Source organism: Hoplias malabaricus, chromosome 1 (assembly GCF_029633855.1).
Source record: "Hoplias malabaricus isolate fHopMal1 chromosome 1, fHopMal1.hap1, whole genome shotgun sequence".
Taxonomy (NCBI): Eukaryota; Metazoa; Chordata; class Actinopteri; order Characiformes; family Erythrinidae; genus Hoplias; species Hoplias malabaricus.
This window is the reverse complement of record NC_089800.1, coordinates 3,500,462-3,513,985: the sequence shown is the minus strand read 5'-3', so window position 1 is coordinate 3,513,985 and position 13,524 is coordinate 3,500,462. Positions and strand designations below refer to the sequence as shown.

The window sequence follows — 13,524 nt, the reverse complement described above, 5'->3', positions numbered from 1 at the left end:
AGCTCTTTAGATTCAGTTTAGAGTTTCTAAAGTGATGGGAAAAAATATCAAATATTGTCCACATACCCTACATGTCCAAACGTTATATCGTGTGTATAATCTTCACAGAAAAGCATCCCAGTAAACAGTTTGCCGTTGATTCAACGTTGAAATAACGTAATGACTGCCGTCTAATCAACGTATTAATAAGGTTGAAGATGAAAGTTGAAAAGACGTTCAAATACAGACATTGAAAAGACGACTATTGGACGTATTTTGGACGTCCATTGACGTTATCAATTGGTCACCATTTTTAAGATGGATTTTGGACGTCCGTTGACGTTTAAAATATGTCCTTGACGGACAGACTACTTTTAGACCTATTTTGAACGTCCAGGGACGTTCCTTATTTACTGGGATGAAACTTAAAAACTTAAAGTTGTTTTAACATTGGAGAGAACATTGTAACCACCCGTCAACTCACTTATAACGATGGATATCTTAAAACCATATTACACCAAAAACAAGTCACTCATTAAATATGTTTGTATTAGACGTAAGATAATCTCTGTATGTGTCAGAGCTTCATAAAGCACCAGTTAAGGCATAGGCCATTAAAGTGACCTCTCCTAAAGATTTTCAGTGTTTACCAGAGGGGGGTGGGGAGGTGTGGGTGTGTCCTAACCTCATGTAAGTGGTGTGTATATTAATACACTCGAGCAGCTCCAGAGAATAAACAATAAAACAAAGAATGACAGCAATGAAGCAATGTAGGATAAGAATAGCTGCTTTTCATGAATTGGTCTCTGGGGCTGTGCAGTTGGGTCAGTTATTACATAATGGCCAAGAAACAGTGGGGAGTTACTGGGAAAATGCAGCATATTCACAACCATTTAATGTAACTTTTTTAAAGGAATCTCATATAATGCATCATTGTTTTAATTGTTTGCTGGTGCCCTTCCCAGGATATATATATATATATATTTAATTATTCACAATAGAAATACTTATTACTTTCGCTCAAAACCTGAAAAAAAAAACAGAAACCATTTCTGGGGTCTTCTATCAGTGTCAGACCTCTGATTCCTAACACCACCACAAAGTATAGCTCTTTGATTTGGTAGATACCCAGTAAACAAGGAACGTCCCTGGACGTTCAAAATAGGTCTAAAAGTAGTCTGTCCGTCAAGGACATATTTTAAACGTCAATGGACGTCCAAAATCCATCTTAATAAGTTAGTTAAATGGTGACCAATCGATAACGTCAGTGGACGTCCGAAACGCGTTTTATACAAGTAATTTATTTCGGGACCAATTAATAACGTCAATGGACGTCCAAAATACGTCTAATAGTCGTTTTTTCAATGTCTGTGTTTGGACGTCTTTTCAAATTTCATTTTCAACCTTAAGAGAACGTTGATTAGACGGCAGTCATTACGTTATTTCATCGTTGAATCAACGGCTAATTGTTTACTGGGTACGTGTTTAATAACGAATTGGCCACCAAACCACTTTCAACTACTCTTTGCACATTTTATTCCTTTAATTATGCAGCAGTTTTTAAAAACGTGTGGGATGTACCATTATCGTGGCAAAAGAATGTATGAACGAGTGAATGTACCACAATAAAACCCAAGCGACATGCCTTCGTGCACGTTTCTTGAACGACCCGCCCCCTCCTTTAGGAGTCTAGCGGCAGACAGGGCTTTCTATATAAACCATACATTCTGAACGCTGTGTACTTTCAGCTCAGGCCCCTCCTCCTTCAGACACAGCCACCTCCTTGGGGTAAGAACACAACTTTCTCTCGGAGCTGGAGCTTGTATTTATTTATTTTTTTATATATATATTAATTTATTTCTATAAGCGTGGCCAGTGTTTAGTTTACACTTCACCAAAATCGTGTTCTGTTTGGGAAGACACGTTTAAAAAAAAAAATAAATAAATAAAATAAAAAAAATCAAAGAGACCCAAATGTGCAGGTTAAACGCAATTCCTCATTAATCCGGATTGGGGTCCGGTTTGGGGCTTTCTAAATCAATTTAATTGACTTTAAAATGGACGTGCGTGCTGTTGCGTAATTTAGGCTCATTTTGTACATCCTAACTCGAACTTTCCGCTCCACCTTAAATGAAGCTGTAATTAAGTTATATCAGAGCGCGGTGTTAGTGCAGGAAGCCACTCACTGAAGCGATGGAGTCCTCATTTAAGGTGGAACGGAAACTTGTAAATTCATTGATAAGTGCAGTTAAGTGCAAAAGTTTGGGCATGTCCTGATCATATTCCTTGTTTAGGGAAATTAAATGACACAGGGAACAAATCTACATTATTTTAGCATGCCAGGTAATTAATAAACAATAAGGTAAAGGTGTATTGTATTTATGATTGCTTGTGTGACATAACCTTTTGTCTAAGCCACTTTTTGTGCGGTTTGTACCTTTTTTAAAATGTTACATTCAGCAGATGTGTAGTAAGTTAAACAGATGTATGTTTAGTATACATGTTTGCTCATTTTTCACCTAGAAAATCAGTATGACTACACCGGTGAAGTTGAGTTAAGGTGGTTTTAGTGATAGGAACCATATGGAGGTAGATTTATAGGGCTTTATACTGTCTTAATTTTTGTTTTTAGCATTTGCCCATGCTACAGTCCTGAAATGTGTTCGGTGTTGAATGTGTAATGTCTGGTCTGCAGAGAGAGTGGACATTGACGGCTCTTTGGAAACACAATGGGACCATTTAAGCTCCTCTGCACTATTGACAGATGTTGCGCAATAATGGTTTCACCAGAAAAGGTTTAAAAGCGATGCAGATGATTGGTCCGATGTTTTAAAAGCCATTTCAATCTAAAAATGGGTCAAACAAAGATTAGACCAAATTTTGACGTCAGTGGAGGAACGTGTCGTGTGTTGTGTGCTCCTTGGGATGACCCTTGATATTGTGCAAGGGTCTCAGAGAGCTGAAAGAACGTAACGTTCCTGCTCAGTCTTGTTTGTGTCTTGTAGCTTGGTGTCAATCACTTTTGGAACACAACCTTGTATCTCCATTTTGTCCCTCTTGACCTATGGACCAATAGAAATAAGCCAAATAACCCTTTATTGTAAGTTACATTGAACAAACTCCTCTTAACTGAGTTGTATGGGGTCTTTTGTAATGGACCACTTGTGGGGGGTGAGTTTTAGTGCTTGTGAATACATGCAAATTAAAAACAAGAAATTTGCTTTAGGGTTTAAGTCAGCAACAGTGTATTTGCCTGTATCATACAGGGATGTTGATCACAATTAAATGGTGAATAAACAAAGGTGGACAGTTTAATGAATATCGAGACCCTTAAAGTCATTTTCATTATTCAGTGTTTTGATAGAATGGTGACACGTTTAAGGAATATATAGTCGCTGTCCGGTTAAATAAAAAAATGTATCTCCAAAAAAGCAACTTTACAGGAGAAGGGAAAAATACGTAACTTCCAAAGGAAGTCAATGTAAATACATTTATTTCAAAATTTTTAATTTAGGAGCATTTCTAATGATCGGTTCTTCATGAAATTTTCACACAGTGTGAAGGACCGCTGCTGTGTTCAAATGATGCAGTAAACTAAACATCCACAAACATGGAGATACTATTTTGATGTTATTTATTGGAGAGCGACGATATAGGAATTAGGAATAGGTTATTTTCACATCCTGTTTTTCTACGAAGCTTGAAAATGTTTTTATTAAGTCTAGATGATACCTACATTATATTATAATTTATCACAGTAATTAAATGAGATGTTCGATTGCTATTTTGAAAATGTGTGTCCATCATGTCACAAGATCACATTATGTGGAACATGTTTGAAATCGTTGGTTTCGGCAGTGCTAATGCTAATGCTAGTGCTAGCGCTGGTGTAACAGACTTCTTATCTCTTAAGATTGTGTCAGTGCTTGGTTTATGTGGACAGATAAATACTGCTCCTTCTGGAATATTCTTTGTTTATGAGGTGGGGTTAGAGGGTGGGTTTCAGGCGTTATTGGTTGGGTAGTTTAGTAGTTTAGTAGTGGTATTTCCTTCTGGTTTAAAGAGTGAAAAACATTTGCCACAGATGAAGCCTTTTCTTAAATAGCTCTGTTCAAACTGATGTTCAGAAAGCTAATGTTGATCACAGCATGTTTTACACCAGAATATGAAAGTCAATCCATTTAATAGCAGACACGTTTTCTAACTTTAATTTTGAGGATGTCATTAGCATTTTTTTTAAACGTTTGAACTCCCACTAGAGTCCAGTCGACTGGTGTTTAGGTCGGTGTGTCTGGAGTACAAATTTGTACAGATTTCTATGCAGATATTTTAAAAATTAAACATTTTTAAGTGTAAAAGGGAAAAAAAATGCTAAATTGTATAATTATAAGCAGTTTTTCTGATGGTGTGTAGAATTTGTTTACATGCAGCGTGGGGCCATTACACAGACTTCTATTTGTTTTTGTGGAGACTAATCCTTAACCAATTCATAAGTAAAACTCGCCTAAACCTACAACATTCCTTCATTTTAGAAGGAATGCCCACACTCGCATACACACAAACACAACAGCCATGTTGAAGCACATTGTTAACAGAAGAAACCATGGCTATAAAATGTGCACGCTACCAACACGTGAGGTGGGGGATGGGGAGGGATGGACAGATGAAGGGAGGAGGGAGTGGGAGGGTCTTGAACTTGAGTGAGAAAGAGAACCCATTCTGGTGACTGGGATGATGTAAGCCTCACGAGTGGAGCTACATGGTAGTGTTTTTCTTATTGCAATATTGATATTATACTTGCGTACAATATGCAAATTACTGTCCATGTGTTTGTCAACATGCTGAGAGTTCCCTGACCAATCATTGAGCTTCGCAGATAGGTGTTTGAAAGAGTCAGTAAATAATGCTGTCTATCTTTAATGCCATGGCACTCTTACTTTAATAGGCACACCAACATAATACTGAAATAAATAAAAATAAAAATTGAAGCTTCTGTTATAACCATTTTTTGTTTGAGTCAGTGGACAGAAGACACACACTTAAGGGTCAAAAGAGGAGGGAGGAAAGGAGGGCTCTTGGGCAGCTGGAATTGGTTGGAAATAGGAAGGAGGATCTGAACATTCACAAGGCATGCTTCTCTAGGATTGGCTGAGATTGGTTGATTCTGGGTTGCTATTATTAGATGAGTTGGAGGAATGAGGAGGTTTGTGCCATTCTTGTCTGTGGATGTGTGAACAACTGCTCTCAGACATGGGGCTAGAATTGTGTCTGAATACCTCTGTGCCACAATAGAATCTCTGTTTTCTGACCCCCTGCTTTCAAACTCCTTGTGTTTAAAATAACGAGTCCTCTGCTTCTGACGGAGGTTTAACGTTTTATTTTTCAAAATGCCTTCCTCCCTACGTTAATGTTTTATTCATTTTCATTTATTCATTTTGAGAATATGTTTTGTTCTAACGTTTTTCATGAGCCCTGTGGCGCTGCAGGTAATGTCACCGCCAACCAGCTCCAGGGTCTCTGTGTCCTGGGTTCAATTCCCACCCTGGGTCACTGTCTGTGAGGAGGGTGTGTGTCCTAACTTTGGGAGCTTCAGTTTCTTCCCACAGTCCAATCACACATTGGTAGGTGGAGCAGCCGTGTGATTATACCCTGTGACGGACCGACAGCTTGTCCATAGTGTGATCCTGCCTTGTGCCCAGTGATTCTGTGTAGGGTCCAGACTCAACGTGACCTTGACCTGGCTGAAGAGAATTAAAAATAAATAAATAAATAAAGATAAATGAATGTTCAAGGCGGGCGGCACGGAGGTGCAGCAGGTAGTGTCGCAGTCACACAGCTCCGGGGCTTGGAGGTTGTGGGTTCGATTCCCGCTCCAGGTGACTGTCTGTGAGGATTGTGGTGTGTTCTCCCTGTGTCTGCGTGGGTTTCCTCCGGGTGACTGTCTGTGAGGAGTGTGGTGTGTTCTCTCTGTGTCCGCGTGGGTTTCCTCTGTGTGTCCGTAGGTGTGAATGTGTGTGTGTATGTGTCTGTGTTGCCCTGTGAAGGACTGGCGCCCCCTCCAGGGTGTATTCCCGCCTTGTGCCCAATGATTCCAGGTAGGCTTTGGACCCACCGCGACCCTGAACTGGATAAGGGTTACAGACAATGAATGAATGAATGAATGTTCAAGGCTGAGAATATGGCTGAACATGCAAATTTTAGGTTTCAGAGTCCATATAAAACAACATATGGAACCATTGGATGATCATGTCTACAGCTCTGTCACCACCAGTGTAAAGTAATCAGTCTCTACCATGAACCACTTCACATCAAAATGCATTGAATTACTTTGTTTATGTATTAGTAACTGAATTATGCAAAACTTGTTGCAATTTGGCTTTATTATTTTTGCCCTTCTGATGGTATCTGCGCAATAAATGGCATCATTTACTTCTGTATGAAACCCACTCTACAAGTTGGATTCGTGATTGCTTTCACAAGTAGGGAACCGAAAAGGGGAACCAAGAATCTTCCAGAGTTCTTGGAAGAACAACCCCCCCCCCATGTAATTTGCTCATGCAAGTTTCAGCAAGCAGTTTATAGGAGCCCTGTAATTGGTGAAGTGTATACATTTTGATACAGGTGTTTTTTTTTTTTTTGTTTTTTTTTTTTTTGTTTTTCTGGGAATGTATGAAGAGTTTTGCTGACACTGCTAACATTTCCTTACCCAGGCAAGAAGAGGCTACTGAAGCTTCAAGTAGCTCGGTTGTACAATGCCTTGTTAGAAGCAGCTGTCTTCTTCACCTTGATAAATTTCCAGGTCAAGCTGCTGATTGATCAACTTCACCTTGACATGCTCAGTGTGTCACAAAACCTCCAGCCGAGGAGCTTTCTTACACCAAGAAGAGAAAGCCCAGTCCCTTAATCTGATTATTTGCAGGTACCACTAACAAACTGCTTAGACAGCTTAGCAGCTGCTCTTCACCTTGGCTGGACGGATTAAAAAGGCCTTTTCGGCCGAGAGATTGATCGCAGCCAGGAGACCTGAACTTGGCGAGAAACTCCACAGCCTTTTTTTTTTTGGCCAATGGTCCACTTTGCATTTCTTTTGCCGCTATTAATGCGGTTTGCTAAATCCAATTATACGGACACGTGAAGCTTATTAAAAAGAGCTGGCTGCTGTGAAGGATGACAACTTCCTCAATGAATAGGATCAGGATCCATCATGGAATAGTGAAGGATGGAAACAACTGATTAGTTACAGCCTTATTCTGCTTCATCTAGTAGGCTTCCAAAAGGTGAAGCCTTTTCGGAGGGTCACCTTCATCGCATCGTTTGTGGCAGATCAGAAGGGATGCTAACTGTATCAAGCAAGTGAAGAGGAATGGTGTTATATAAGAGCAAAACAGACTGAGCGGGGTCATGTGGTTCACCATGAGCCACTGTCACGGAAGGCATACGTGACTGGAGAGAAATCTGCATGAAGAGGCACGCTAATCTCGCCTAGATGGTCTCGGAATGAGTGGATGGTTGTTGTGGTTTCTTGAGTTTGCATCGAACCACTGGGGATCATACAGGTTTCCCGAGGTCCAGACATTAGTGAAACATGCTAAAATGGCTAACTGCTGATTAAAACTGTGGTTTCAGCAGTATTTCATCCTGCTGCAATTTCTTTAGCTCTGTTGCTTGATGCTAATTTTCAACAAATTGTATCTGACAAGTTCTCAGCGTTTTGTTTTTACCCAATTTATTTTCTTATTTCCGTGCTCCATCCTGTAGTGTTGTGGCTGGCGCCCAGTGGAAGCCACAGAGAGCATGATACGTCCTGACAGCTGGCAGAAAGAGAGAGAGAGAGAGAGAGAGAGAGAGCATAAGAGAGAAAGAGAGAGAGAGAGAGAGACTCTGTCACTCCATCTGATTGGGTGGGACGGGCTTTTATAAAAGGGCAAAGCTGTAGCATGAGCTTCCTCAGTTGCACAGGAGTCCTACACAAGCTTAGTCGTCTCGTCCTGTAGTTTACAGACTGAGGATTTGCTTTATTTGGCTCTACAGCACTTGCAGAGCTGGGCGGGCATCCATTCCTGCCATTCGGGACTTTCCTTCCTGCCTTGGAGCAACTTTTATAACTGCGCCGTCTTCTTCTGTTGGACCGCTTTGATCCCTCTCACTTCTGCTAGTTTGCAAGAGGTCGGAAGTCTTTTCCTGGGCTTGTAGCTTTTGTACCTTTCCCTGCACCTTGTATGACTTTTCCTGGTCTCTAAACTCACTTCCTACCCACGGTGTTGGCGACCTGTTAGAAGCGCTAGACTGCCTCTGAGATTCAGCATCTGTGGTTGTGGTTTTCTTCCACAGCTCCACACTGAGAGGGCTGAAAGATCGTTTTAGTGCAAGAGCACAGTGCTGTACTCAATCAAGAGCTGCGCTTCCCTACATTTCTAAATGGAAAGTTTCTCTTAAACCTAATAATTTGAGCTTTTAAAGTGCCAGTAGATGAGTTAGATCAATCGGGATCAATAACCAAACACAACGGTGAACCTATTTGACCGAACCTACCAGCATCAAGTCAGAACAGCGTTAATTTCAATCGCAATCACAATATGGATCAGGAACAACTTGCAACTCCATATTATCCCCAGTTGTTCAGTGATTCATAGAGAATGTTAAGTACTTTTCAGTAAAATCCAAGCGTTTCTAAGCCTCCCAAACATGTCAACTACTTAGCTTGGGCTTGTGGCTTATCTGAGGGGATGCCTAAGCAAAAGGAATGAGAGAGTTATAGAACTCTTTGGTTTCTAATTGCATTCTTTGCACTCGAGTCTTTAGAGTGCTGAGGTTTTTGCACGGCCAGGTTGCTGCCTCATGAATGGCACTGTTTCTCCGGCTGGTCAGAACCAGCTCAAACCTGCTGCTTATATAATCATAACTCAAACATTCCCTGAAATTCGGTACCGTGGCATGGGGCCAAGTAGGTCAAACCCAAACCACATACAAAGGTCCGATACCGCAGTATGCACGCATGTGTATTTGCAGCTCTGTATGGGGTCTGAGATCAGGATCGGCTGGACTTTAGCTTCATTTGATGCTGTTGCCCAGGGCTAGAGACATTCTCTCTCTCTCTCTCTCTCTCTCTCTGGTGGTGACTGGTTTTAACACAACAGAGCAAAACATAAAGCAGAACCTTCTCTCCAGGTTCAGAAATAATTTTAATGATGTATTATTGAAAGTATAAACTTTTTTTAGTGTTTTTCCTTTCTCTGAATAATTGGCAGTGTTAATCATACGCTACAGTAGGTTGAAAACGTTCACATTGTGAAACCTAAGACTGACTTTTTCTCGTGTCCAGGTCCATCCTAGCAGTGATCTCACCAAAACCTGCAAATATGATCATCAGACTGGGACGCCTGACTCCGGGATACTTTCGTTTATTGCAGGTATGTTTGTTTTTCTTCCTCTGAAACTTTCAATCTCGTCAACATCCAATTCTGATGTAGTTAGAATATTTTATGAATATTCAAATTATTTCTAGATATTTTGGCTTGTTTTCTATTACTCTTTCCAGTGAAAGTGAGGAGATTACTCAAATTTCTTTTCAAAGAATAAAGTTAGAAAAACGAATATGACCTACTTATAATTGTATGATGAGAAATAAGAGAAGCTGATTGTTTTTAAAAAAAATTAAGTTTGCTTGTGTACTAAGTTAAACTGACCATTGCTCTCAAGAGTAGCATCGTTTGCTAAGAGCCAGGGGTTACGCATAAGGTCTTTAATGAACTTGGATGTTGATTGTAATGGTTTTTAAATTAATAATACATGAGATCAGAAGCAGGACGTGCCGGAGATGATGAAATCAGATGTGAATTTACGGTCTCTGCCTGCTGGGTTCCAGTTAACTGTGAAAGGTTAATCCTGCGCTGGCTTACTGCTGGCCTTTGGACAATGGGGCCGACGAGCTGAATTAAGGCCATGATAACTTTGGAAATACCAACTCGGAGGCATCCGGTGTGAGCTGGTCAGGGTTCCCACATTTGGGAATGCACAGTTAACACCAAAATCATTGGTCCTTTTAAACAATTTCCCCCACCAATTTTCATATTAAGAATGTCAAAGGAGATCATTCAGAATGATGTGTATTTAAACTCTAAATTAAAGCATGGAATAGAAATATTAATTGCTGAAAAACAGTGACTGGAATTTGCGTGTCATTGGACGTTGTGTTTTTGGCCACAGGTGTTGAAACCTTATTGGATATCTAATGTAATGAAGACAGAGCGATCAGTTCATCTAATTAATCTTAAGTACCTTTTATCGTCTTTCTATTCTTAGTCCTCTCTAAGCCTGATTGTAATCTGTCTGTTTTAATGGTTCTTGCGGGAGGCTTGTTAAAACCTGATTAGCGCCGGCACATTGTCATTAACAATCGGGATCGGCGCCCAATGATTTTCTGCCTCAGTTGATGTCGTCGGGGGCAGCTCGCCTTTTGTCACAGTGGCTTTGAGCTGGACAGTCTGGGTCTAATGTGAACCTAAAGACCCCCGTCGAGGCCCGCCGCTCTCCGGCTGAACCCGAGCTACTGTTTAAATTACAAATGATTTTAAATACCAGCTTATTGTTGTTGCAATGTCTACTCGTCTGAGGCACGCCACCTCCTTTGAATATTTAATAACATGCTTTCTGAGGTGTCAGGGAAGCTCTAAAGAGGTAGACAAACCTGACCAGTGAGAACTATTGATCTCTCTCAGTGTACACGGAAATGATGTGAATATATAAGGCCGAGGGGGGGAGTCGGGTGTGGTCCTACTCCCAAAATTGTTATTATTTAACTTCAGTTATTCTATTAAAATGACAGTTGATTTTTGTAATTATAGTTTGACTTGGAATATTGATTCTTGTGCTGAGATTTTTGTTTTTTCACAAATTTGTCTCCTACCAAAAGTTAAGCCAAGACTCAGAGCTTCACACCCTGACTACTGGGGTTTGGGCAAGGATAATCCTTACTTCTTATGTCTGTTAACTCTTTCCGGTATGTATTTGTGTGTGTGTCTTTAGCGGCAGGTAGCTGGCGAGGTCCAGGCACAGCCCCGGGACAGAGCACTGAACCAGATCGCCATGATGCTGGCCATCATGGGCCTGAGCCTGTCGTATTACAGCGCCAAGCAGATGACGGAGAAAGTCCAGCGCATCCCTGGGCCCTGAAGAGACCATGAACTCCGGTCTGTTTGTATCCCGGAGGACAAGAAAACCAAAGAAGCCAAAGTGGAGATTGAGATTGGAGATCGGAAGAGGAGGGTTGGGTAGAGACTGAAATCAATTACCTTGTATGGCACTTTTTTTTTTTCTTCAACACTCGTACCACCAACATAAGCCTCAGACACGGGAGTTCACTCACCATGAGAAGAGTTCAGGGTGGCTGACTGCTGCTTAAGAGTAGAGTGCAATGGGAAGAGGGTGGGCTGCCAGGAAATTAGCATTTTGGGCAGAAGTAAAGCCAGAAGAAGGTTGAATAAAGCATGGCCTGGGTGTCTATGGTTGTCTGTGTACACCCACCAAAGATCTCTTAAGTATGTCTAAGGGAAGTTATTTTAAGGAGTATGAATCAGTGGCTTCCTTGACTAAGAATCAGTTGTTTTTTAAAGGGAAAACACCTCTGTAATTGAATGTATCCTGCAATAACTGAACATAGGCCAAGTGCAAGTGAATTAGTAGCTTGTTACAGTGGCTGTTTTCAAAGGGAAAGCCCTGTGTATTAGGAACCAAGCAACTATTGACAACAGGCCGGGTTAAAAACAATGGAAAATGAAGATTATATTGAGGGTATGGAAGCAGGCAAGGTGTCCCAGTGCCCTGAGAACTCTTTTGAAGCGCTGTACACGTGATCTACACCAGCCCGTTAGCTGTTCAACACTGTTGATGATTTTTTTTACTGTACTGTCAAAAGCAGCAATGCAACACCTTTAAATCTAAAATGTTTCAGCAACAGGTTTCAATGTTAAAGGAACTTTCTCACTTCCTTTCCACCTTTTGTTTTGTATTCCTCATGTTTTTTTGTCATTTCTGAATATGAAAATTAATATGAATCTGTAATAGAATGTGTTTAATGTGTCATTTCTAAAACGCTGGAATGCATGAGTATGAAATTTCCCCTTAAGTGAAACTGTGATGATGTTACTACACTTTCATGGTTATGAATGTTTGTTGATATTTTATAAAAATGCAAATAAAGCTGTGAAGATTTTGGACAAGTTTGGTTGTGGACGTTTATAAGCAGGGTGCACATTGTTTATGTATTTATTGATAGAACAGAAATGCTAAAGGTGTCATTTGAAATGTATTTCTAGTTCTGTCCTTGGCTTCCCCTCCTGCCAAATATTGTCAGGATAGAGACCAGTGTTTGCCAAATAAAGTAATCGGTAAACGGTCAATGTAAATACAGTTGAAGAACGTTTGAGAAGACTCGTCATTATGGCTGTTTTAGTCAGTTCCAATGTTGCCATCAGACAAGTCAGCTTGCCCTCGCAGAGCTCAGCATTTGATTGGTATGTGATGTAGCTCAGCAAAATCTGCTTCCTTTAGTGCAACCAAACAGCTGTCCAGAAGCGTGCCATCTATACCAAACAGGAAGTGGTCAGAACCACAGACGGCAACTTCCCTTCACTGCTCACGCTATAAGAACATTCAGATGCATCGTGTCTAATATCCAGAAATCCTAAACTTTGAATATTTGTTCTAAAATTGAGGATGTGGTTAAAGTGTTTGTCTCGTTTTTGCTTTAGTACCTGCCGCGGCGCTTCTAGGATGGTTTTACGCTAGATAGTGGAACGTTGCTGTGAAGATATGATGGTGTTAACCACGAGAAAAGTGGGTCAGCGACTGATGTAGAGCAATTAGCTCTGGAATTACATGTCATTTCAAAGGTAAGGGATGGAGCTTGATCTCTTCAGAGAATCCAGTTTACACCTCCAGAGCTTATTGAGTAGGGCTTTACACCACTAAGACACTAAGGTGGTCTGTGGTGTATTAGTACCTTGGTAAATAGGTGCCAGTTGCTACGGTGTGTTATCTAGGCCTCTGTTTGTCTCATACATATGAGTTACACTATCAGTTGACAGCCGTAAAAAGACTCAGTACAGACAGTTGTTAGTTGCTTTTTTGGGAGCTAGACACACCTGGAGCATCAGAGTCAAGGGGTGGAATCTGTTTTGTAGAGTCTTGTATGGTCCCCTATACAGTCACATATAGGTTTACTTGAAAAGGCCTTAGTTTGATTCACTTGCGGGAGGTGGTTGGTGTAGATCTCATTTGGCGTGAGAGACACAAAAGGAAGTTTAAACTAGCATTAGGAAAGTTGCTCGTTTGCGTGCGGGTGAATGGTGCTGTGGCTTCCTTTGCTGGGCTACTCTAAAGATGTAGAGCTGTGTTTCCTAATCCATGTTCATAGTGTCATGAGTTCATTGCACTTACAGGTTACATCTTCAGTTAAGAGTTGAAGCAAATATACTAACACCAGAATTACAGTTTTAATAAAGTCTATAAGTACATGTTTACTTTTTTCTGTCCCACGTTCTTAGT

At 40.7% G+C, this 13,524-nt stretch overlaps 1 long non-coding RNA gene across 1 annotated transcript; it reads left to right on the top strand.

Moving 5' to 3' along the window:
- Positions 1-1,657: 1,657 nt before the first annotated feature.
- On the top strand, positions 1,658-12,189 carry LOC136664551 (uncharacterized). Its single transcript, XR_010795155.1, has 3 exons — positions 1,658-1,767; positions 9,302-9,389; positions 11,005-12,189. It is a non-coding gene; the product is annotated as an uncharacterized lncRNA (long non-coding RNA).
- The last annotated feature ends 1,335 nt before the right edge of the window (positions 12,190-13,524 follow it).